Source organism: Euprymna scolopes, chromosome 29 (assembly GCF_053919585.1).
Source record: "Euprymna scolopes isolate OS-2025 chromosome 29, ASM5391958v1, whole genome shotgun sequence".
NCBI classification, from domain to species: Eukaryota; Metazoa; Mollusca; class Cephalopoda; order Sepiida; family Sepiolidae; genus Euprymna; species Euprymna scolopes.
The window spans coordinates 106,931,821-106,942,892 of record NC_136510.1 but is presented as its reverse complement, the minus strand read 5'-3'; the positions used below and the strand labels follow the sequence as shown (position 1 = coordinate 106,942,892).

Sequence of the window (11,072 nt, the reverse complement as noted above, 5' to 3'; positions counted from 1 at the left end):
AGTCATATTAATCTTTATAAACAATCCCCCACTACTTCTACTTACGCTTTCTATTGCCCCCCCTCTCACCTTTGACAGATTTATCTTTCGCTGCAAGATATCTGTCGTACTGAATTCTATAACACCGCACGATGTACTAAAAATAACTTCCATTTTGACTCTCTTTATTTCCTAATTTTCTTTCTCCCATCCCTTTTAATTAAATATACGTTCAGAATATAAATAAGATTTTTAACATTTTTCCCTTCATTTTTTTTCTCTCTTCATTCAATTAGAAACTCGGAAAAAAAAAATATACCTAGGCGGTTTTTTTTTTTTTTTTTTAACTTACCGATTATTTTTAAAAACTCTACGTTTGTATCTTTATTTAAAGTCCAATCTTAATTAACAGATTAAACATGTTTTAAATTTCAATTTTTCTTGATTTTATCATGATATTTTAGCTAATTGGAATATCCATGTTCGAACAGTCCAATTTTACCTAATAAAAAGAACACCTTTCTACTGATCTTGTACCACCAAAGAATGAGGCAGAATAAATCTAAAGTTCTCCATTCCCAAAGGTTGGTTGTTTGGTTGGTTTTGTTTTACGGCATATCAACCCTTTTCAGGTTATTTAATGCCGAATCCAAAGATTTTGAAGAAAGATTTTTTTAATAGAATATATTTGTTGTTTTCACGTCGGTTTCTATTTAACCCATAGTTGGAACCCTAACAGGTACTACCACTCCGGGTCAGAGTGGACCTGCGAGCAATGGTAATTAAAGGGTAGCTCCACATTCCCCAAAGCCCACAAGCTGGGGCCTCACCACTGGATATAGTTTAAGGTCATACCCAGGACCCCCATTGAGGGACTTTTACCCTCTGCAGGGGGGCAGTCGGCGCATTCTAATGCCCCACCGACAGGGCCCCATTCCCAAAGGATTATATTTTGTTACTTTGGATGCTTCATCGAACAGAATTAGAATTTACTTTCAATCTTCAGCTAATCTGGAACCTAATAGTATCGTCCCATTCTATTCAAAGATTATTATTCTATTTAGATACCAAAACCTCATATCCTTTTGTTTGTTTGTTTGTTTCAACCCGTATGTTCCTTCTCTATGTCCCTTAAAAAGATTTATTCTTTAATATATTTTCTATGTATGAATAGCAAAATTATATTTTATATTTTGCTAATGACTTTCCTCTGAAGAGATGAGCCTACATCGAAAATCCATGGATTAAGGTAATTACTTTGTATATTGTATCTTTGGTTCAAAAAATAAATTTTTGTTTTGAAAAATGATATTTTCCTGAATGAAATTTAAATATGAAAAACTGTAAATATATATATATATATATATATATATATATATATATATATATATATATATATATATATATATATATATATATATATATATATATATACTTCAGAATAGAACCGGACCCATTATATGAGCAAAGGAAAATTGCTCCAGGAAAATGCCTAACTCGGATCATTACATTGTGGTGTAGATTACCCAAAATACAGTTTGGATCATTTTACCACACTGCTTTCAAAGAAATTCACTTCAGATTTTACTATGCAATTTGGATGTGAACTTTTATATCCTTTTCTTTAACTTCCCTTACTCTATGACTTTTAATTTTCCATGTTTCACTGACTTTAGCAAATAAGATGTAAACAATTATAACTATTTGCTAATATTTTCTCCTCTGAAGAGATGGTAGACATCGAAACTCTATAGGATAAGGAGTTATAATATTTCTAATGTATTCTTTGTCTTACATAGAATAATAAAAAATATTTTTGATTTGAAATTTAACCATTTCACGTCATAAATTTTTAAATTCATTGAATAATTAAAAATTTATATATATATATATATATATATATATATATATATATATATATATATATATATATATATATATATATATATATATATATATATATTACGAACTCTACTGTTGTATAAGTCGTATCGCCTGAAGAGGCGGAGAGAGTATTAAATACAAGGTTATATAATTCATAGATAGATAGATAGATAGATAGATAGATAGATAGATAGATAGATAAGCAAAAAATAAAATAAGCATTATGTCTTGTGTGAATTTTCTTCAAGAAATCCAGCAAAAAAACAAATTAATAAATACATGAATGCTAGACAACTGAGGTCAAATGTCTATTCCAATGTTTTCTAACCGAAGGGCAAATTTGTTTTGAATTGAAAATTTTCAATCAAAAAGGAATGGAAGCCCATGGCATTTCTAATGTCAATATTTTCGAAATCTCTGAAAGTGACACCAAAACAAAGGAATAAAAGTTCCATCAAAACCAGAAAGAAAAAAAAAAACGTCAACTAATTTCCATACAAATTCATTCAAAATAAATGCCAGTAGGTTTTGTCTCCCAGAATTATTCAGGAGAATTGAAGAAACCAAAAAACTCCTGCTCCCAGTTTCTTTTTTTTTTTTTTTTTGGTTGGGGGGGGGGGATATTTATCGATTTTTTTTTTTTTTTGCTTGGCCGCTGTGTATATCTTCCATGTGGGGAGTACTTTTATTTAACTTACAATTTATAAATGGCTCGCATCTTGTTGAAAATAAGTAATTCCATTCGAAGGTAGAATAGCATAAAAGACCTAAAAGGTCGTTTTAACCCAAAATATAAAAATAAAACTATGTGTTGTATTAAAATGAAAACAGTTCTTGAAACTCAAAACAATTAAAACGAATATTTAATCAATGAGATTACCTTTTGCAGAGCAACATGCAAATTACTTAATCTTATAATTTCAATCACATAGACAGGATCAGTATGTTATGATTATTATTACTTTTTATTATTATTATTATTATTATTATTATTATTATTATTATTATTATTATTATTATTATTATTATTATTTATTTATTATTATTTTTTAATTATAATTATAATTTTAATTATAATTATCATTTTATTATTATTTTATTATTATTATTATTTTATTATTAATATTTAAAAAATATTATTATAATTTTAATTATGGTAATAATTATTATTTTATTATTATTATTGTTGTTGTTATTATTATTATTTTTTGTTGTTGTTGTTATTATTATTATTATTATTATTATTATTATTATTATTATTATATACGGCATAATCGCGTTGACACACTGGTTCTTGTCAGATCACTGAAGTTAAGCAACGTTGAGCCTGGTTACTACCAGATGGGTGACTATTTGGGAATTCTAGGCGTTGTATGTACTCTCCGCTTATCTAAGCATTTGTTTCCAGTTGTCCTGTACAGATACTTCACTTGCCACTGGTATCTCACAATGTTGACCCAGGAGAGGTGTGGTTGGAGATTGCGCACCTCCTGCCACAAAAAAAAAAATTCACATGCAGGCACCCCTTCGTGGGTATCTATAGTTTATCAAAGACTGGAGCCCTTTTCTTTCCCTTTTAGTATTATTATTATTATTATTATTATTATTATTATTATTATTATTATTATTATTATTATTATTTTTATTATTATTATTATTTTTATTATTATTATTATTATTATTATTATTATTATTATTATTTTTATTATTATTATTATTTTTATTATTGTTGTTGTTGTTGTTGTTATTATTATTATTATTATTGTTATTATTATTATTATTATTATTATTATTATTATTATTTTGTGAAGATGAAATCATATTATTATTGTCATTAATATCATTATTATTATTATTATTATTTTTATTATTATTATTATTTTTATTATTATTATTATTATTTTTATTATTATTATTATTATTATTGTTATTATTATTATTATTATTTTTATTATTATTATTATTATTTTTATTATTATTATTATTATTTTTATTATTGTTGTTGTTGTTATTATTATTATTATTATTATCATTATTATTATTATTGTCATTAATATCATTATTATTATTATTATTATTTTTATTATTATTATTATTTTATTATTATTTTTATTATTATTATCATTATTATTTTTATTATTATTATCATTATTATTTTTATTATTATTATTATTATCATTATTATTTTATTATTATTATTATTATTTTTATTATTATTATTATTATTATTATTTTATTATTATTATTATTATTATTATTTTTATTATTATCATTTTATTATTATTATTGTTGTTGTTGTTGTTATTATTATTGTTATTATTATTATTATCATTATTATTATTATCATTATTATCATTATCATTATTATTATTATTATTATTATTATTATTATTATTTTGTGAAGATGAAATCATAGAGTAGAGAAAGAGTAGCAACATCTCTTTTGTGATAAAGAGGAAGAAGGGAGGAGAAAATAGCATCACCCACTAGATTTCAAAGTCAGTTTTGTACACTCAAAACAGGAAAGAGTGCTCTGAACAGCATCTCTACTGATGTAGCAATAGTACACCATCTTAAAACATATTCGGCTTTGTACAATCAGAAGATTGCGTCAGAAGTGAGATACAATATGCCAGCCATTTTTTGTCAACGACCTTAGCAATGGATTTGATGTCAGTCTTTCATTTCCAATTGTGGTAATAATGTTCAGCTGAAGTGTTTATCTCTCATGTTGAGTCATGAAACTCGGTGACAGTTTCTTACCATTGTTAAAGGAAAATACTTTGTCTTGGTAGTATTAGTTATGACTATTCATTTTTATTTTCTGAACAACCCGACAAGGTGTAGGATGTGTGTTTGGTGGGGTGGGGTGAGGGGGGTTAAGTCAACTGGGTGCCTTCAGAACCCATGGCTTTAGCAGCGCTATGGAGACTTCTCAGTTTTCGTTTTAACGCCCTTACTAAAATACTATCAGAAAAAAATATAGAGTCGCCTTTAACAGTAACAACATATAGAGAACGATTCAGTGGGTTAATAAAACTTAACTCCCATCAAACTAAAACTCTTTTGAAAATCGTGATGACGTAAAATGTTTCATTTGAAAAAGTGTTTCAGTTATTTCTATATTAACAAGGTGTTTTCAATAAGTTTTCAGACGTTTTTCGTATGGACACTTTTATTGATAGTACACACATGAAACTCTAGTATCCTTCGAAGTAATCTCCCCTGGCTGTAATGCACTTGTTGAACAGTTCTAACATCTTCTGAAAAGCCCCATCGAAGTTCTCTTGTGTGAGCATATTAATGACCTTCGTTGCAGCCTCTTTTATCTCCTCAATTGTCTAATTACGACAGCCTCTAAGGTTTTTCTTGAGTTTAGGGAATAACCAAAAGTCATAGGGAGCAAGGTCTGGACTATAGGGAGGGTGGGGAACTGTCTTGATGCCCATCTTGGTCAAATAGCCTGTGACAAAGATGGAGTTGTGGGCTGGTGCATTTGTGCAAATCGTATGCATCTTCAGTTTTTTTGCAAATAATTGTGTGTACAGTTCCTACACTGATATCAAAATGGGCTATTTTTGTTTCTATAGATACACGACGGTTCTTATCTATGAAATTCTTTATTTGGCCAATCAACTCTGGTGTTCTGACTTCCTTACTTCTCCAACACCTCTCATCATCCCTCACAAACTTTCCGCCTTCCTTGAATCTCTTATGCCACTCAAAAACTGATGCTTGATTCATGCAAGATGGTCACAATGCAGCCTGAAGCAGTTCATACATTTCTGTGGCATTTTTCAAGTTTAAAACAGAATTTTATTGTCTGTCATTCTTCTAACGTGTCCTCACGACTAGATTGTATTTTTGAAATTTACCAGCTCTGACAATCAGGTTTTAGTAATGTTTATTCCAATTCCTGCTGTAGATGTTCACTTGAACTTAAAACCATAAAAATCGGTCTGACATCTGTACGAGCCTTTTTCAAGTCTCACACAAAAACACACATTCACATTTCAAGCTATGTCATATACATACGTGCACACAAACATACGCGCCCACATCACACATGTACACATATTCACGTTCGCGTACATACACTCACATTCACGGTATATACACACACGCTAACGCACACATGTACTCACACACGCGCACACAAACGCACACATGGACGACGTCACTTCCGCTTTCTAGGGAAATATACATGCACAAAGGACCACTGAAAACGAGTATAAAAGAGAGAGTAACAACCGGCTCTTCCTTTTTCCGGGGCCCAGCTTCCGTGCTGGTCGGTCGGTCTTCGGACCGCCCGCACGCATCACGCCCTCTTACTACTATGTATGGGGCAAGAGCTAACAGACTGTATGTACACATTCCCACTCTTTCTCTCTCTATCTACTACTGGTCCCTGAGAACACCACTGCGTAGCTGACAACTAACTGATGTCAACTCTCATATCCTCTTCTTTGTCTACACGCTGGACTATCATTCTCAATTTCCACTACAACACTCATTTCTCTTCCCACGCGCGAACAAACGATAATGAGATGAACCCACATTTCCTATTCTTCTACAACACCAACCCCACAACGAACATTGGTTACACACGCGCGGACATGATCACATGTTATAACTAAAACGTTCATTCTTTCAACAGCAAATAAACGACGTTTATCTTATCCATCAATTGAGTCTTTGTTTCCTTCAATTCCATTCGTTCCATTATTTTCTTGTGGCGAGCTAGGGTATTACACATCTCATAAGATTTATAGCGATTGCATACTGAATTTTCAAGAGTCTACGGCAATTTTAAATGTCTGTTCAAAAAAGTCTAGAAACTTATTGATGGCAGCAGCAGTAGCAGAAAACGCGCATATGCAAAGTAGGAAGTGTGAGCGGGAAGAAAAAGGAAAAAAAAAAATAGAAAAATGCGACACGTGCTCAATATCATAAGATTAACTAATAATCCTATTACTTTACAAAGAACATCTCATTAATTAACTATTTATTCTTACTGTTTCTTAATTAGATTATTGTTTTTGTTTTACTATAACCAAATCGACAGATGTTATATAGTGGGTATATATACGAGATGTTCATAATTATATTGTTACACGGGGCGCATCGTCTAGTCTGCGTATATATTCCGGTATTCATTTTGTTAAATGCGTGTCTGCTAAATGTATGTATATAAACTCTGATGTTGTTCTTTGTCTGCGCGTGTTCGCATGCGTGTGTGCATGCGTGTGTGCGTTTGACACATTCAAATTGACAGTTCAAAGTAAACGTATTAACATAAACAGCAGTCGATAACATCAGGACGGCCTGTGTGTGGGTCGGTGACATGTACTTATGCACTAAACAGGTTCAAATACTTTATTTACGTGGCACCCAGACAAAGGGGACATGCTTTATTTTACGGTTTCATATTCATTCCGTTCATCAGCGGTTGAAATTCTGCAATGAAGATATTGCTTTCGTATGAAGGAACATTATAACAACTTCTGGTTATATTTTATGTAACTTTATTTCCCAGTTCCGTGGTTTTCCCCGGAGTTTTCAACCTTTTCTATATTCCTCACATATTGCTATACGGCATAATCACGTTGACACACCGGTTCCCGTTCGATCACCGAAGTTAAGCAACGTTGAACCTGGTCAGTACTAAATGGGTGACCATTTGGGACTTTCAGGTGCTGTATGTGCTCTCCGCTTATCTCGGCATTGTTTCCAGTCGTCCTGGACTTCTCCTTGCCACTGGACTCAAACAGTGTCGATTCAGGAGAGGTGTGGTTGGGATTGCGCAACCATTGCCTCACAATTAAACGTGCAGCTGCCCCTACAGGGGGGATATCCTTTGTCTTTCGAGACAAAACGGAGGCATCACATATTGCTATATGCGTCCTATATGTTTTCGTGGACGCAAAGTGACGATCTCTCATGAGCTAATTTCACCGGTAACTTGAAATTCAACTCAACTGTCGATCTGGAACCCCTTCTAGATATAACAAACATCGTCCTTGCTTGCGTAATCACTTACAGAAAAAGTCCAATCCTTAGTTATCATTTTAAAACTATTTATAAGTTTTGTTTATTCTAAGCATGCTTTTTGTTTATTGAAATATTCCATCTAGTGGGGCAGATTGCTGAAACAATCTTTCAATTGGTGCTTGTATCACTAAGTGAAAGATTGTTATGGAATATTGAGATAATCTGCCCCACTAATCATGTTATTGTTTAGTAATTGTCTTTGGTTTCTATTCCTTTTATTTAACGAAATATTTACCTTTAGTCCATCGTTACAAAATTTATTTTCCTTTATATCTTATTCATAAGATCGCTAGCTATGGTATAGCTGGAAAAGTCTTCTCAATTATTAAATCATTTCTTTCTGATAGGTTCATAAGAGTAGTAGTTGAGGGGCAAAAATCAGAAGCTCTCAGTATTAATGCCGGTGTCCCTCAGGGATCCATCCTGGGCCCAACTCTTTTCCTGATCTACATTAATGATCTTCCAAATCATATCCTTACATCATTTGTAGACATTTATGCTGACGACACTACCATTTATGGTACCACATCTAAGACAGTAAACGAGCAAGTACTCTCCAATTCTCTCTCCTCTGATCTTGAGCATGTAGTACAATGGGGAAAGGAGTGGCTGGTTACTTTTAATGCATCTAAAACCAAGCTTCTCTCTTTACATCATCAACATTTTAATCCACATTTGTCATCAATTGAAATGAATGGCTCTCGTCTTCAGGAGGCCTCAAGTTTTGACAAGCTTCTGGGCTTGACCATTACTCCTGATCTTAAATGGAACACGTATATCAAATCTGTTGCCAAGGCCGCTGGAAAAATGGTGGGATCTTTCTATCGATCCAGTAGATATCTCACTGCTGATGCTATTCTCTATCTATATAAGAGCCAGGTACGTCCAAGGATGGAATACTGTTGCCACATCTGGGCAGGAGCTGCTAGAAAGGACTTGTCCTGCCTTGATAGAGTTCAAAATAGACTTCGTAGCCTCGTAGGAGATGTCCTTTTCTCCTCCTTACAACCTCTATCTCACAGAAGAGATGTTGCGAGTTTGTCTCTGATGTATCGTTATTTTCATGGAAAGTGTTCAACTGAGCTTCAATCTATGGTCCCCCCTCGCCAAACTTTCACAAGAAACACTCGTCTAGCTGTAAACACTATCAATAATTTCCCCCACTCTTTATCTGTGCCTAAACCTAAACATAGATTCCATGAACAAAGCTTCTTTCTTAGAACTGCACGCCTGTGGAATTGTCTTCCGTTTTCCTGCTTTCCAGCTGACTACAATATGGTTGTGTTCAAGTCTAAGGTAAATAAGTTCTTGATGAGCCGTTCCATATAAGTTATCAAATTTACCAAATTTTCATTACTAATGATTACTATATTGACCAACTTCTACTGTACACTCTTTAACCCTTATCCTTGAGTGGCCTCTGGGCCTTGATAATGTGGTGATGCCTTTGTAAAAAAAAAAAAAAAAAAAAAAATATCTATCTGCGCCCAACTATGCAAACTACATCTAAACTAGTTAACGTATCTGATGCCCCATCATTCGTAGGGTTTTAATCTGCAACAATAGTTTAATTTCATGAATATTTTTATATCGTGAATTTTGGGGTTAAAAATAGTTTTTTCTGGTAAATTTACTTCTGGAGAATACGATTCTTGACTTTCTATATTTTCCTGGGCAACGTCCGGACACATGTTTCACTAGTAAATTATATACTTGATTGAATTGCAATAATTTAAGAGAACGTTCATAGTTTGATTTTTTGGCTAGACAGCCTTGTTACCTCTTTCCTCCCTATTAGGGCTTTTGACGTGTTGTCTTTTTGAGTAGTAATAGTATCAGATGGGTTAGACTTCTATACCGTTATTTTTTAGCCAATCTGAGAAATTGTCTTCAGACAGATGGGCTGTCGCATAGCCTCCTTCCAGTCGGGTGACTGGACAGTGTAGGATCAGGTGGTCTATGTCCCGGCCGGGGAAGGGGGGGGGTAAGCTTCCTTGCACTTTGGTCAGATTGGGGAGTCTATTTGTCTCCATCTGCGTTGCAGTTTTGCAGTGTCTTGTTCTGATCCAGTTTGAGGCTACCCACCGTTTCCTATTTGTAGTAAAACCTGGGAGGTGTAAAGTTGGATTTTTTACTCCTTTAAGAGTATTGTTTCTCCATTCCTCCTTCCATGTCTCAAATGAGTCGAAATTTTTGATTTTTGAGTTCTAGAAGGGTTTTCGAGATTTGAATCTGGAAGTATATGGGGTATCATTTTTGGATTGGTAAGCCCCTGGTGTCCTCCTTGACGTTTTGAATCATTTTTTAGTTGCCTCTTCCCTCCTTATGTGGGGTGGTGCGATTAAGCTTGCTTCTGGTAGCCATTTTGTGTATGGAGTCTATGGGATTGAATGCTTATAGTGGGCTTTCTTTCAGGTTTCATTTGAATTGTTTCTATTCGTCTTTCCTTTTCTTTTTATAATGATGAGTTCCTTATATAAATAGACTCCATTTCCTTATCTGGAGCAACTTACATAAAGAAAAAAATTGCTGAAAATTTTGTACAAAATTTTGTATAACGTTATTATTTAGAAAGCCATTCTATACATGGAGAGGGGAGAATGTTTTGTACCTATTCTGTACTTTAACCTTACAATTTAATAAAAACAGTTATCATAAAACTTTAATTGAACTCGAAAATACTATTTTAAAAATAGCGCAGATCAATAAGTGCACTGGCACCGAAAATTTTGCATCAGGTTTATGAAAGAGGAGTATCGTAGTGTGGCCCTATATTGTAGATTTGGTGGGGAGTATTCGTGCTAACACCGCATTTATATGTCTCAGCATATCTTGTTTACATAATCACTTACGTAAAAAGGTCAATCCTTAAATTGTTAACAACATAGACTGACAACTGGGGTGTGGCAAGTTCGAATCCAGTCAGTTCAACAAAATCACTTTCAATTAGGGATGTAGGAAACCTTCACGTGGTCCTTCCCATAAGTACCCGATGTTTTTCATCATAGCAATGCAATTTTCCCTCCCCTCATTTAGGTGGAATAAGAAATAGAATAGAAATCTCCTCGTACATTGATTATGTTACACTAGCAGGGGGTACTTTGCTCAGGCGTAAAATACGTTTAAACATGATATTTTAATTTGTCCAGATTTTGTAT

General features: G+C 33.0%; 1 pseudogene; it reads left to right on the top strand.

The window, feature by feature from the left end:
• Positions 1 to 7,451: 7,451 nt before the first annotated feature.
• On the top strand, positions 7,452 to 7,568 carry LOC145253137 (5S ribosomal RNA; annotated as a pseudogene).
• The last annotated feature ends 3,504 nt before the right edge of the window (positions 7,569 to 11,072 follow it).